The sequence below is a fragment of the Phyllostomus hastatus genome, unplaced genomic scaffold (genome assembly GCF_019186645.2).
Source record: "Phyllostomus hastatus isolate PE091 unplaced genomic scaffold, TTU_PhHast_1.1 phas_scaffold_345, whole genome shotgun sequence".
In the NCBI taxonomy this organism is placed as follows: Eukaryota; Metazoa; Chordata; class Mammalia; order Chiroptera; family Phyllostomidae; genus Phyllostomus; species Phyllostomus hastatus.
In genome coordinates, this window is record NW_025334024.1 from 24566781 (window position 1) to 24578524 (window position 11744).

General features: G+C 47.2%; 1 protein-coding gene across 3 annotated transcripts in view; it reads right to left on the reverse strand.

Moving 5' to 3' along the window:
* The window catches only part of NLRC5 (NLR family CARD domain containing 5), an 82327-nt gene extending 71287 nt beyond the window's left edge, over window positions 1–11040 (reverse strand). The window contains exon 1 of one of the 3 annotated variants that reach the window (XM_045818381.1): window positions 10758–11036. The gene's annotated coding sequence lies outside the window, so the exon portion shown is untranslated. Of the gene's footprint in view, window positions 1–10757 lie in introns of all 3 variants that reach the window. The other 2 variants (XM_045818383.1, XM_045818384.1) reach the window with 2 other exon arrangements.
* Between the last annotated feature and the right edge of the window lie 704 nt (window positions 11041–11744).

Below are 11744 nucleotides of genomic sequence, written 5' to 3' on the forward strand. Positions count from 1 at the left end.
CGAGCCATCCACAGTGTTCCGTGGTCACTGCTGGCCGGTGACCCACGCGCAACAACATAGTAGATAAAATCTTTAAAATAATTGTCTTTAAAATGCTCAAAAAACTAAAGGAAGATGTGGAGAAAGTAAAAAAAATGATGTGCGAGCAAAATGGACAGATCAGTAAAGAGATAGAAAACTAAAAAAAAGAAAGAAAGAAATTCTGGAGCTGCGAAGTACTATGGTTGAAATGAAAAATTTACCAGAGGGATTCAAACACAGATTTAGGGGGTGGAAGAAAGAACCAGGGACACTTGAGCGAGGACAATGGAAATTATGGAGGCTGGAGAACAGAAAGGGAAAGACTGAAGGATTGTGAACGGGGCCTCCGGAACACGGTTAAACAGATCAGGATTTGCACTGTGGGAGCCACAGGAGGGCAGAGAGAAATGGGCAGAGGGAATATTTGAGAGAATAATGACTAAAAACTTCTCCAACTTGTTGAAAGCAATGAATATAAATCTAAGAAGCGCAACAAACCCCAGGTATGATTAACTCAAGGGACCCACACCGAGCAAGACGCACTCTGAGCAGACTTTCAAAGGACAAAGACAAAGAGCAGGTGTTGAAAGCGGTGGGAGAGAGCAAAGCATCTCATGATGGGTCCTCAACAAGATTGCCTGCAAATGTCTCAGCAGAGACTTTGGAGGCCAGGAGGCAGTGGGCCAATAAAGGCAAAGAGCTAAAAGAAAAAAGTTGTCAACAAAGGGACATATGTTGGCAAAACTGTCCTTCAAAAGTGAGGGAGAAATCAAGACCCCCCCCAGATAGATAAAAGCCGAGGGAGTCTGGGGCCACTACACCTGCCCTGCAAGAAATGCCGGAGGAAGGCAGGGCGAAATGACGGGGCGCTAAACCGTACCTCAAAGCCCTACAGAAAAACAAAGATCTCCGTAAAGGCAAGTGCCCAGGCAATTATAAAAGCTAGTATGATTGTAACAATGGTTTGTAACTGTGCTTTTTGTTGTCTACAGGATTTAAGAGGCCGATACATGTAAAGAAAAACAATTATTAGCATAGAAGCTAGTATTCCCGTAAGTTTGGCTCATAAGTTGAAATCTTGTTTTTACATAAATTAGGAGCAATTATTGCATTTAAAGCAATTGTTAGTTTATGTTTTGAGCACTTGATATATAAAGATGTAATTCTGTGACACCAGCCACTGAGAGGAGTGGGCACGGAGCTGCAAAGGAGCAATTTTTGCATGTTATTGAAGTTAAGCTGCTATAAATTCAAATTAGAATGTCATAACTTCAAGATGCTAAGTGTAATCCCCATGGTAACCATAAAGAAAATAGCTATAGAATATGCACAAAAGAAAATTAAGAAGGAAGTTAAACACGTCACTATAAAAAGTTAATTAAGGCCCTGGCTGGTGTAGCTCAGTGGACTGAGCGTGGGCTGCAAACCAAAGGGTCGCCAGTTCGATTCCAAGTCGGGGCACATGCCTGGGTTGTGGGCCGGGTCCCTGGTGGGGGCCATGTGAGAGGCAACCTCTCACATGGTGTTTCTCTCTCTCTTTCTCCTTCCCTTCTCCTCTCTCTAAAAACAAATAAATAAAATCCTTTTTTAAAAGTTAACAAAGCATAAAAGAAGACAGAAATGCAAAAAAATGAGCTATAGAATATATAGAAAACAAATGGCAAAATGGCAGAAGCCCCTCCTATCAGTAATTACTTTGAATTTAAATGCATTAAACTTTCAGACTGGCAGAACACATAAAACCACATAACCCAACTCTGTGCTGTCTACCAGAGCCTCACTTGAGATTTAAAGACCAAAACAGGTTGAAAAGAAAAAGGCGGAAAAAGATATTCCGTGCAAATGGCAACCAAAGGAGAGCAGGAGTGGCCACACAACTATCGGACAGAATACCTTCTAAATAAAAACGAAAGTTTAAAGGAGACGCAGGATGTTATGCATTAGTAAAAGGTCCTATACAGCGAGAAGATGGGCCGATTATAAACATTTACACACCTAACGACAGACAAAAATGTGACAAGATTGAAGGGGGAGTTTTACAATAGTAGTTGGAGGCTTCAATACTGACGCACAGTAGTGGACGAACAACAAAACAGGACAGCAAGGGAGTAGAGGACACGACACAGTACGCCAATTAGATCCAGCAGACATAGACAGAATATTCCACCCACCGTCGATGACGGGCACATTCTTCGCAAGTGCACACGGGGCATTTCTAAGATAGACCACATGTTAGGCCCCGAATGAAGTCTCAATAGATTGTGAAACAGAGACATCATACAAAGTATCTTCTCTGACTACAGTGGGATGAAGTTAGAAATCAATAACATAAAAAAATGGAAAAACTCACAAAAGTGTAGAAATTAAAGAACATGCTTTTACACAACCAATAGATCAAAGACAAAATCACAAGGAGAATTAGAAAGTACTTAGAGAAGAATGAAAATAAAAACACAACACACCGAAACTTAGGGGACACAATGAAAGCAATGCCAAAGAGAAAATGGATAACTATAAATAAATGTTTACGTTAAAAGACAAGAGCATTTAGCCCTGGCTGGTGTGGCTCAGTGGATTGAGTACCAGCCTGTGAACTGAAAAGTTACCGGTTCAATTCCCAGTCAGGGCACATGCCTGGGTTTCAGGCTGGGTCCCCTGTTGGGGGCATGCAAGAGGCAACTGATCGATGTATCTCTTGCATAGTGATGTTTCTCTACCTCTCTTTCTCCCTTCCTCCCCCTCTCTCCAAAAAGTAAATAAATAAAATTTTTAAAAGACCCAGCAAAACTAATTTATAAGAAAAACAAAAAGATAAGAAAATTTATAGCTATAAATGCTTACATTAAAAAACAAATCAACCACCTAACTTTACAACTTAAGGAACTAAAAAAGAAGAACAAACTAAAAAGAAGAACAAACTAAATCCAAAGCTAACAGAAGGAAGGAAATTAAGATTAGAGATAAATGAAATGGAGAATATAAAATTAGAAAAAAAAAGTCCATGAAACCCAAAGTTGGTTCTTCAAAACATTGACAAAACTGACAAACCTTTAGCTAGATGAACTAAGAGAAAAGAGAGAAAACTCAAATTACTAAAATCAGAAACAAAAGTGGGGGCATTACTATCAACTATGGAAATAAAAAGGATTACAAGAAACTGAATAACCCAGAAGAAATGGACAAAATCCTAGAAACATGAAATCTACCCACACCATATGACAAAGAAGAAGAAAATAGACCTATTACTAATAAGTAGATGAATCATCAACTGAAAAGGTCCCAACAGCAACAATAAAAAAAGTCCCACACCTGATAGCTTCACTGGTAAATTCCACCAAACATTTAAAACAGGGCTAATACCAATCCTTCTTAAATTGTTTCTAAATTGAAGAGGAGGCACACTTCCTAACTCATTCTGGAAGGCTAATATTACCCTGATACCAAAGCCAGACAAAGACACTACAGAAAAAAACTACAGACCAATATCCTTTATGATCATTGATGAAACAATCCCCCCAAAAATACTCATCAAATGAAATCAGCATCCTATGGGAAAAAAATGATATACCATGACTAACTGGGATTTATTCCTGGAATGCAAAGATGGATGGACATATGAAAACTGGTCAATGAGATACATCACACCGACAACATGAAGGGAAACATCTACACGATCATCTCCGTTGATGCAGGAAAAGCATTTGACAAAGTCAACACACTTTCACAGTAAGAACATGCAAACAACTAGAAATAGAAAGAAGCTATTTCTGCATGAGAAAAGCCATACATGAAAAACCCACAGCACTCTAGTCAACGGTGAGAAAAACCGGAAACTTTTCCTCTAAGATCAGTAACAAGGCAAGGATGCCTACTTTCCCTGTTTGTACTAAAGACAGTACTGGAAGTTCTAGCCACAGCAGTTAGGCAAGAAAATGAAATAAAAGGCCTCCAAATTGGAAAGAGAGAAGTAAAATTATCCGTTTGCAGATGATATGATCTTATGCGTTGAAAACCCTAAAGACGACATACACACACAAATAACCTTTTAGAACTAATAAATTAATTCACCAAAGTAACAGAATGCAACTACAAAACAGTGTGGTATTGACATAAAGACAGACATAAAGACCAATGGAACAGGACAGACAGCCCAGAAATAAACTCTCACATATATAGTCAAATGAGTTTTGAAAGGGCATTAAGACCTTTTAATGGAGAAAGAACACTTTTTTCAACAAACAGTGTTGGGGAAACTGGACATCCCCATGCAAAACAGTGAAGTCGGACCCTAGTACCACACACAAAAACGAACTCAAAATGGATCAAGAATCTTACTGTAGGAATTACAACGATCAAACTCTCATCAGAAGCAAACACAGAAGGAAAGCTCATGGCACTGGATCCGGCTGTGATTTCTTAGCAATGACACCAAAGGCGCAGACGACAAACATAAATAAACAGAAAAATTGGACTCCACGAACATTTAAAAATGTGTAGATCAAAAGACACTATTTACAGACTAAAAAGGCAACCCACAGAATGGGAGAGAATACTTGCAAAACAAACGTCTGATAAGGGATTAACATCCAGAATACACAGAGGACTCCTAAAAGTTGCCAACAAAACATCACACAGGCGACTCGAAAATGGGCAAAGGACTTGAACAGACATTTCTCCAAAGAAGGTATATGAATGGTCGATAAATACATACAAAGATGCTCAATATCACGAATCATTAGGGGAATGTGAATCAAAAACTACAATAAGATACCACCTCACACCCATTAGCAAAGCTATTATAAAAAACAACAACAACCAGAAAACAACTGTTGGCGTGGGTGTGGAGAAACTGGATGCCTTGTGCGCTGCTGGTGGGAAAGCCAAACAGCGCAGCCGCTGTGAAAAACAGTATGGGGTCTCCTCAAAAAATTAAAAATAGGGTTAGGATAGGATCCAGCAATTCCACTGCTTCAGTCATCAGACCCCAGAGACTGGAAGCAGGGTCGTAGAGAGGGATTTACACACTCGTGGCATAGTGTCATTATCCACAACAGGTAGAACACGGGAGCAGCGCCAGTGCCCATCGAGGAGGGGACAGGTGCGCGAATTGAAGTACACGCACTCCAAGGACATTTATCCAGCCTTGAAGGGGAAGGAAATCCTCACCCAGGCTGCAGCACGCACGGATGCACACTGGGGACATCATGCTGAGTGAGATAAGCCAGCCAAAGGAAGACACGCCCTGCGTGAGTGCACTTCCGTGAGGAACTTAACGCAGCCAAATCCATACAGACAGAAGGTAGAACAGTGGTTACCAGGGTCTAGGGGTGGGGAGGAATAACGGGGAATAATTGCCCAACGGGCACCGAGTCTCAGTTGTACAAGGTGCAGAGGACTGCAGGGGCGGGTGGCAGTGATGGCCGCACCGCAGTGCAAACGAATGGGATACCACTGCCTTGTACACTTCGAAGGGGTGAGGACGGGAGATTTCATGTTGCGTGTGTTTTACAACAACAGAGGGATAAAAGTAACGTCCCCCTATCCCTTTAGAAGTCCACACACACACACAGTCATTGAGAACCCAGCAGAAGGAAACCATGCAGAATGTGAGCAAAGCTCTAGCTATGGGGACATTCCCCGTGTTGGCAGTCTGCAGGGTGGCCCCACCTTTCCTGGCACGGATAAACTGACTCAGATGCCGGGGTCGCCTGAAACACCGTGGCCCCCGGGGACAGACCTCCCCGAAGGGGAGGGCTGGGGGGTTGTGAAGGCGAAGGTGTGGTCTCCTCCAGCCTTTAGTTAAATTACATGCAAACTATTCAGTCACAGGAAGTCACCAGTCCTCACCTTCCTCCTCACACTCCCCTACCTCTCCTCCTCCCCTTTTTCCACTGCCCCCTCCCCTCCTCTTTTTTCCCATCGCCTCTGCCTGGCTCCCTCTTTCTCCAGGCACCATCACGGTGCACGGCTCCCTTTTCCAGCAGCCCCCCATTTTCCCAGCAGAAGGCAAGGCCTGACCTCTCCCTCCACCTGTCCCCTCCCCTGCTTCCCACCTGGTCTTTCTTCAGGGCGTCCCCACCACCTGATGTTTACCACACATCTCGCTGTACTTGTTTCTGTCTGCTGCTATTGGCACTTCGGCTCCAGGGGGTGGGGACTTTGTCAAGCTCCCAGCTGTTGCCAGCTCTGGTCACAGGGCTTGTCATGTTGAAGAAACGGAGCAGATGGAGCAGGTAAATGACTGCAGGGCGGAGCCCCAGTGGGGTCTGGGTTGCCCGGACCCGCTTCCCATGGAGCAGGGGCCGCACTGGACTGAAGCTGCCCTTTGGCCATCCTTCCACCGAGAAGTTTTAGGGGGTCTCCTCCCTGTGTGGTCTAGCCTCGCTCCCCTTCTCCCCCTCCTCCCTTCCTTTTAGGAGCAAATATAGCCCCTCATCCCACACACTTGGTCACTGAAGAGTTGTGCCCCCCGAGAAAAATCCTGGTTCCTGCCGACCACTTTGCACACCGGCCACACCCACCCCAACCCTATCGAGATCTTTTCCCAAAAAGAATTCCTTCCCTGAGAGGAGCTGCCAAGAGAGGGAAGTGAGAAGTCACATCTTGTTTTTTATACAAAACAGGAAAACCAAGAAGTCATCTAAATGTTTAACAAAGGTGAAGGTGGTTCAGCCATTCTCTGGACAACAAAGCAGCCACTAAAAATGACGGTGTGCTTACATTACAGACAAAGAGCTAATTTCTTAATATAGAAAGTGCTTTCACAGCTCAATAGGAAAAAGACCAACAACCCAATGGAAAAGTGGACAAAGGATATGAACAGTTTATGGAAAAGGCACTATGAGCGACCCTTAAATATTTTAAAAGATGCCCAACATCTCTCATGGGAAGAGAAACAGGGAAAAAACAGATACCATTATTCATCTCCCAGATGGCAAATATGGAAAAGTTTGATAAGGCAAAAAGTTTGTTGGGAAGGGTGTGGAGTGAAAATTAGTACAACACTTTAGGAGGCTAATTTCCTATTTTATCAAAGTTCAAACTGTGTATTTCCCTTGACCTTGCAAATCTACTCCTGTATGTTTTCCTTAAAGACACATATAAAAATCATACGCTCATTTTTTATTTTCACCCAAGGACATTTTTTCCCATTGCTTCTTAGAGAGAGAGAGAAAGGGTAAGAAACATCAATATGCTGTTTTCTTGAACGTGCCCCAACCAAGGATCGAACCCACAACTTGGGTGTGTGCCCTGACTGGGAATTGAACTCCAGACCTTTCGGTCTACGGGAGGGCACACCAACCAACTGAGCCACACCAACCAGGACTACGCGCTGTGTATATTAACCATCCCGCACCCACCAATGTCAAAGAGGTATTTGTCTCTCTGTTTCACTTTTTATTCAACCCCAGAGGTTTCCCCCTTGGCTTTCTCCTACCTCCCTAATCTACCACCAGTGGAGTTCACGTAACCCTCCTACCATCTGCTCCTTTGATTTTAGGACATAAAATAGGCTGCAAAAGCTTCGGAGCATTTTCTCAGTTCACTGAGATTTTGCTTCCAGCAACTGTTGTTGGTTTGGCTCAAAAAAAAAACCCCCAAATTCTCTACAGGTCTAGACATTTCTTACATTGACATCTTGCAGACCGAGTTTCAGCCAAGGTAACGTTTGCGTCACCAGCCAGCCAACACTCAGACAATAAACCCAGCAAAGAAAACCAGTAGTTCACATCCTCAGAACACCCACGAGAAGTTTTCACAAAGAATCAGCACTGGTATTAATTTGCTTAGTCGGTAGGACAGCTCTGTGCGGAAGGCAGAGGAGAGTCCAGGATGGTGAGTCAGTGGGGCCTAGCTTTGTCGCGGCTGTAACAAAGGACCATAAAACCGGATGCAATAAAGTGACGGAAACATATTGCCTCATGGAGGCCGGCCAGAAGTCTGAAGTCAAGGTGATGGCAGAGCCCTGGTGCCTGTGAAGGCTCTAGGGAAGGGCCCTCCCTGGCCTCTGCTGGCTTCTCCTGGGCGCCAGCAATTCCTGCAGTTCTTGGCTTGCAGACACCTCATTCCCACCGCTGCCTCCGGGGTCAGGTGGCATCCTTCCTGAACGTCTCTGTCTTCATATCTACCTTTCCCTCTGGCAGACAGGAGCCGTACTGAATTAAGGGCCCGCCTACCTGCTCCGGTAGGACCTTGCCTTAACTAGTCACATTGGCTGAGACCCTATTTCCACACAAAGCCACATTCTGAGGCTCCGGGGGTTGGGACTTCAACACGTCTTTTCCAGGGACACAGATTTAATCCACAACAGATGGGAAGAGACCTACTAAGCAGTTCTGCTGCCCTTTCCTCAGAGGGGCGAGGCAGGGCAGGGCTGGGGTATTTGTGTTGGGGTGCGAGGGGACTGACCTGGCCCTGCATACACCCAGTCACCTCCGTATGTGACCGAGCAGCAGGCTCAGCTGAGCGTGAGACTCACCAAGAACTTGCCCTTCGGCTCCCTCGCCTCCATCAAGGGCCCACTGTGCTCACGCGGCACTTACGATTGCCCGTGTGCTGGGCGCACCTCACACTCACCTCTCGCAACCCACGAAATGCGCTTTGCTGGACATACTATCAACCCCCATTCTACGGACAGAAAGTGAGGCTCCGAGCGATGAAATACGGTCATGCCTTGTCTCCCGCGCTTCCTTTTTCATCCCAAGGCAAAGATCCTGCGTTGTCACCAACATCAAAGCAAGCCCCTCCCCCAGCAATAAGGTCACTGCCCGCCAAGGGCACATAGCATTTTTAGCAGTCAAGTTTTCTGTTTTGTTTTGTTTTTTTAATTCTCACCTGAGGACATGCTAGAGAGTGGGGAAGGGAGGGAGAAAGTGAAGGAGAAAAAGATAAATGCAAGAAACTGGATCAGTTGCCTCTCGTGCACACTCTGACCTCCCCTAGCCGGGACTGAACCTGCAACCTAGGCATGTGCCTTGACCGGGAATCGAACCTGCCACCGTTTGGTTTATGGGACGATGCTCCAACCAGCTGAGCCTTACCACCCAGGGCTCAAGTACTTTTTTACAATGGATTTTTATTTATTTTTCGAGAGAGGGGAAGGGAGGGAGAAAGAGAGGGAGAGAAATATGGATGTACCAGAGAAGCACTGATGAGCCACCTCCCAGGGAGGGGACCTGCAACCTGGCATGCTCCCCGACTGGGAACCAAACCAATGATGCCCCCGCCCTGTGGGAGGATGCCCAACCAACTGAGCCACACCCATCAGGGCTCAAGTATTGTTTAATTAAGGTATGTACATTGATTTTTTTTAGATTTTATTTATTTATTTTTAGAGAGGGAAGGGAGGGAGAAAGAGAGAGAGAGAGAGAGAAACATCAATGTGCGGTTGCTGGGGGCCATGGCCTGCAACCCAGGTATGTGGCCTGACTGGGAATTGAACCTGCGACACTTGTACATTGATTTTTTTAAGACATAATACTATTGTCCGTGTCATAGACTACAGTATAGTGTGAACCTAACCTTTGTATGCACTGGGAAACCAAAACTGGTGTGTGACTTGCTTTATGGAGACATTTGCTTTATTGTAGTGGTCTGGAACCAGACCGAAATATCTCTGAGGTGTGGGGTAGTGAGTCCACCATCACCCAGCAAATACAAGGTGCTGAGAGCCCCCTCTCTCCACCTACCATGCAGGTGCCAAATGGCCACCCCAGCAAATTCCAGGTCCTGGCCTCCCAAGAGAGAAAAATGGCTTTCAAAAATAAAAAGCGTGTGCATGGAAGTGCACAACGCAAGTAACGAAATGATGAGCACGCATTCGCCTATTACTGACAAGGTTCGAACACTCATTAGAAATAGCCTGGACAGTTCGACGTGAAGGAATTATTGTTAAAATATTTAAAGCATGCCGACGGTTTCGTTTTTAAAAGGGCTCATCTCTCAGTGCATTCTGAAACATCTCGGTGGAGATGCTCTGATGTGTGTATTCCATTCAGTTAAAAACAAGGCGTGGTGGAGAGGAAGCCGGGCGGTCCCGGTTGGGTGACGGCTGAAGTGTGGCCGTTGGTCCAGTGTTTCAGTCACATCCATCCCAGCAAATACCTGCGGCTCTGCCCGCCCGTATTCCTCCTACTTTTGCATACGTTTAGAATTGTCCATTAAAAAAAAAAAAAAAAAAGCTTTTTAGGCTAAAAAAAGTCTGCATTGTGCATAATGAGCAGTGTTACGTCTGTAACTCTTTAGAAAGCGATTAAAAGCTGACGCTCCAGGGAGTGACAGGAGCTTTTGAGGGTGGGGAGGCAGGGACGGCAAGGGGGCGCGGCGGCGGATGGACTGCGCCCTGGGTCACCTCGACCGCTGTCCTCCCTGCTCGTAACTCATTCCCCGAACTCCGCGGGGCAGCAAGCGGCGCACTGCCCCGGCCATGGGATTCCCCTCTGCCCAAACGGAGATCGGGACGTCGGTCGGGTCCCGCTGGTGTGGGTATCCGTCAGTCCCATCAACCGGCGTCCCTGTGTCTCCTGTCAGTTCTGTCTGTCCCGTCAGTTCCGTCCGTGTCTAGCTGGCCACCCACCTGGTCACCTCACCCGATGGCCACCGGGACCTCCCTCCCACTCCAGAGCCCCCCGCATGCCCTCTTCCCCACTCGCTTCGGCATTCGCACCCCGACTGCGCAACCACTCGACCCTCCCGCCCCGCGGACTGCCGCGCCCTCGGCCTCTGCCCGCACTCACCAGCCTCACCAGCTGCGCTCCTCACCGCGCCGCGCTCTACACGAAACTGAAAGTAGGCACCTCCAGCCACACAGCTAGCCCTGCGCCTGGAGCCGGCTGCTGCTGCCGGGAAATCACGTGGATTCAAAGTGCCAGTCCGCCCGCGGGGGTGGGGATTCGGGCACCAGCCAGCGCGTCGGGGCCTCCTGGGGTTTGGTGACCGTTGTGGGATCCAGAGACAGCCCCAAGGGACGCGGCTGGGCGCAGGACCCTCTCATACACGCCAAACTGAAGCGGTTAAGGGTTGGCTCACCCGGGGCGGGCGCGCTTGTGGGATGGGGTCAGGGCGACCGGGGCTGAATTTAGCTCTCCCGCCCCCTTGGAGAGGAAGGGGAGGTGGGACAGGATGGGGTAAGTGCACATGCTGGCTGTGCGGCGGAGGACACTGAGTACCCAGGAGCCCTGTGTCCTGTCCTGTGCTGCTCTCTACAATGAAAGGAGGGGACAGTAGTGGGTCTCATTAACGCAGCTCTGGGCCCTCTACCTGGTGCCAGACCCTACCTACTGGTGCATCTCATCTGATCCTCAGTCTAACCCTACATATACAGGTGCGAGTATTACCCCATTTTGCAGATGAGCAAACTGAGGCCCAGAGGGGAGAAAGGTGCAGGAACTTGCCCAAGTCAGACAAGGGAAACAGGCAGAGATGAGGAAGTGATGGAACAAAGGGGACCAGGGGGACAAGGAGAAAGGTGAGACGTCACCCCCAGGAGGGGGTTGATGGCAGTCCCCAATGGCCAGTGGTCCAGCTGCCCTTTCAAAGCCTTCCCACAGCCTCCCTCCCTGGCCTGTGGCATCTGCACAATGACATGGAGCTCCCCTCCTGCAGAGGGCGAATGCACCTGTGGACAAGTCTGTCTGCTGGGAAGGTCTTCTAGGCAGGCACCTCCAGGGGACACCCTGAAAGTGAAACAGCTTTCCCGCCGTCATCAAGGGAGAAGGGACCAC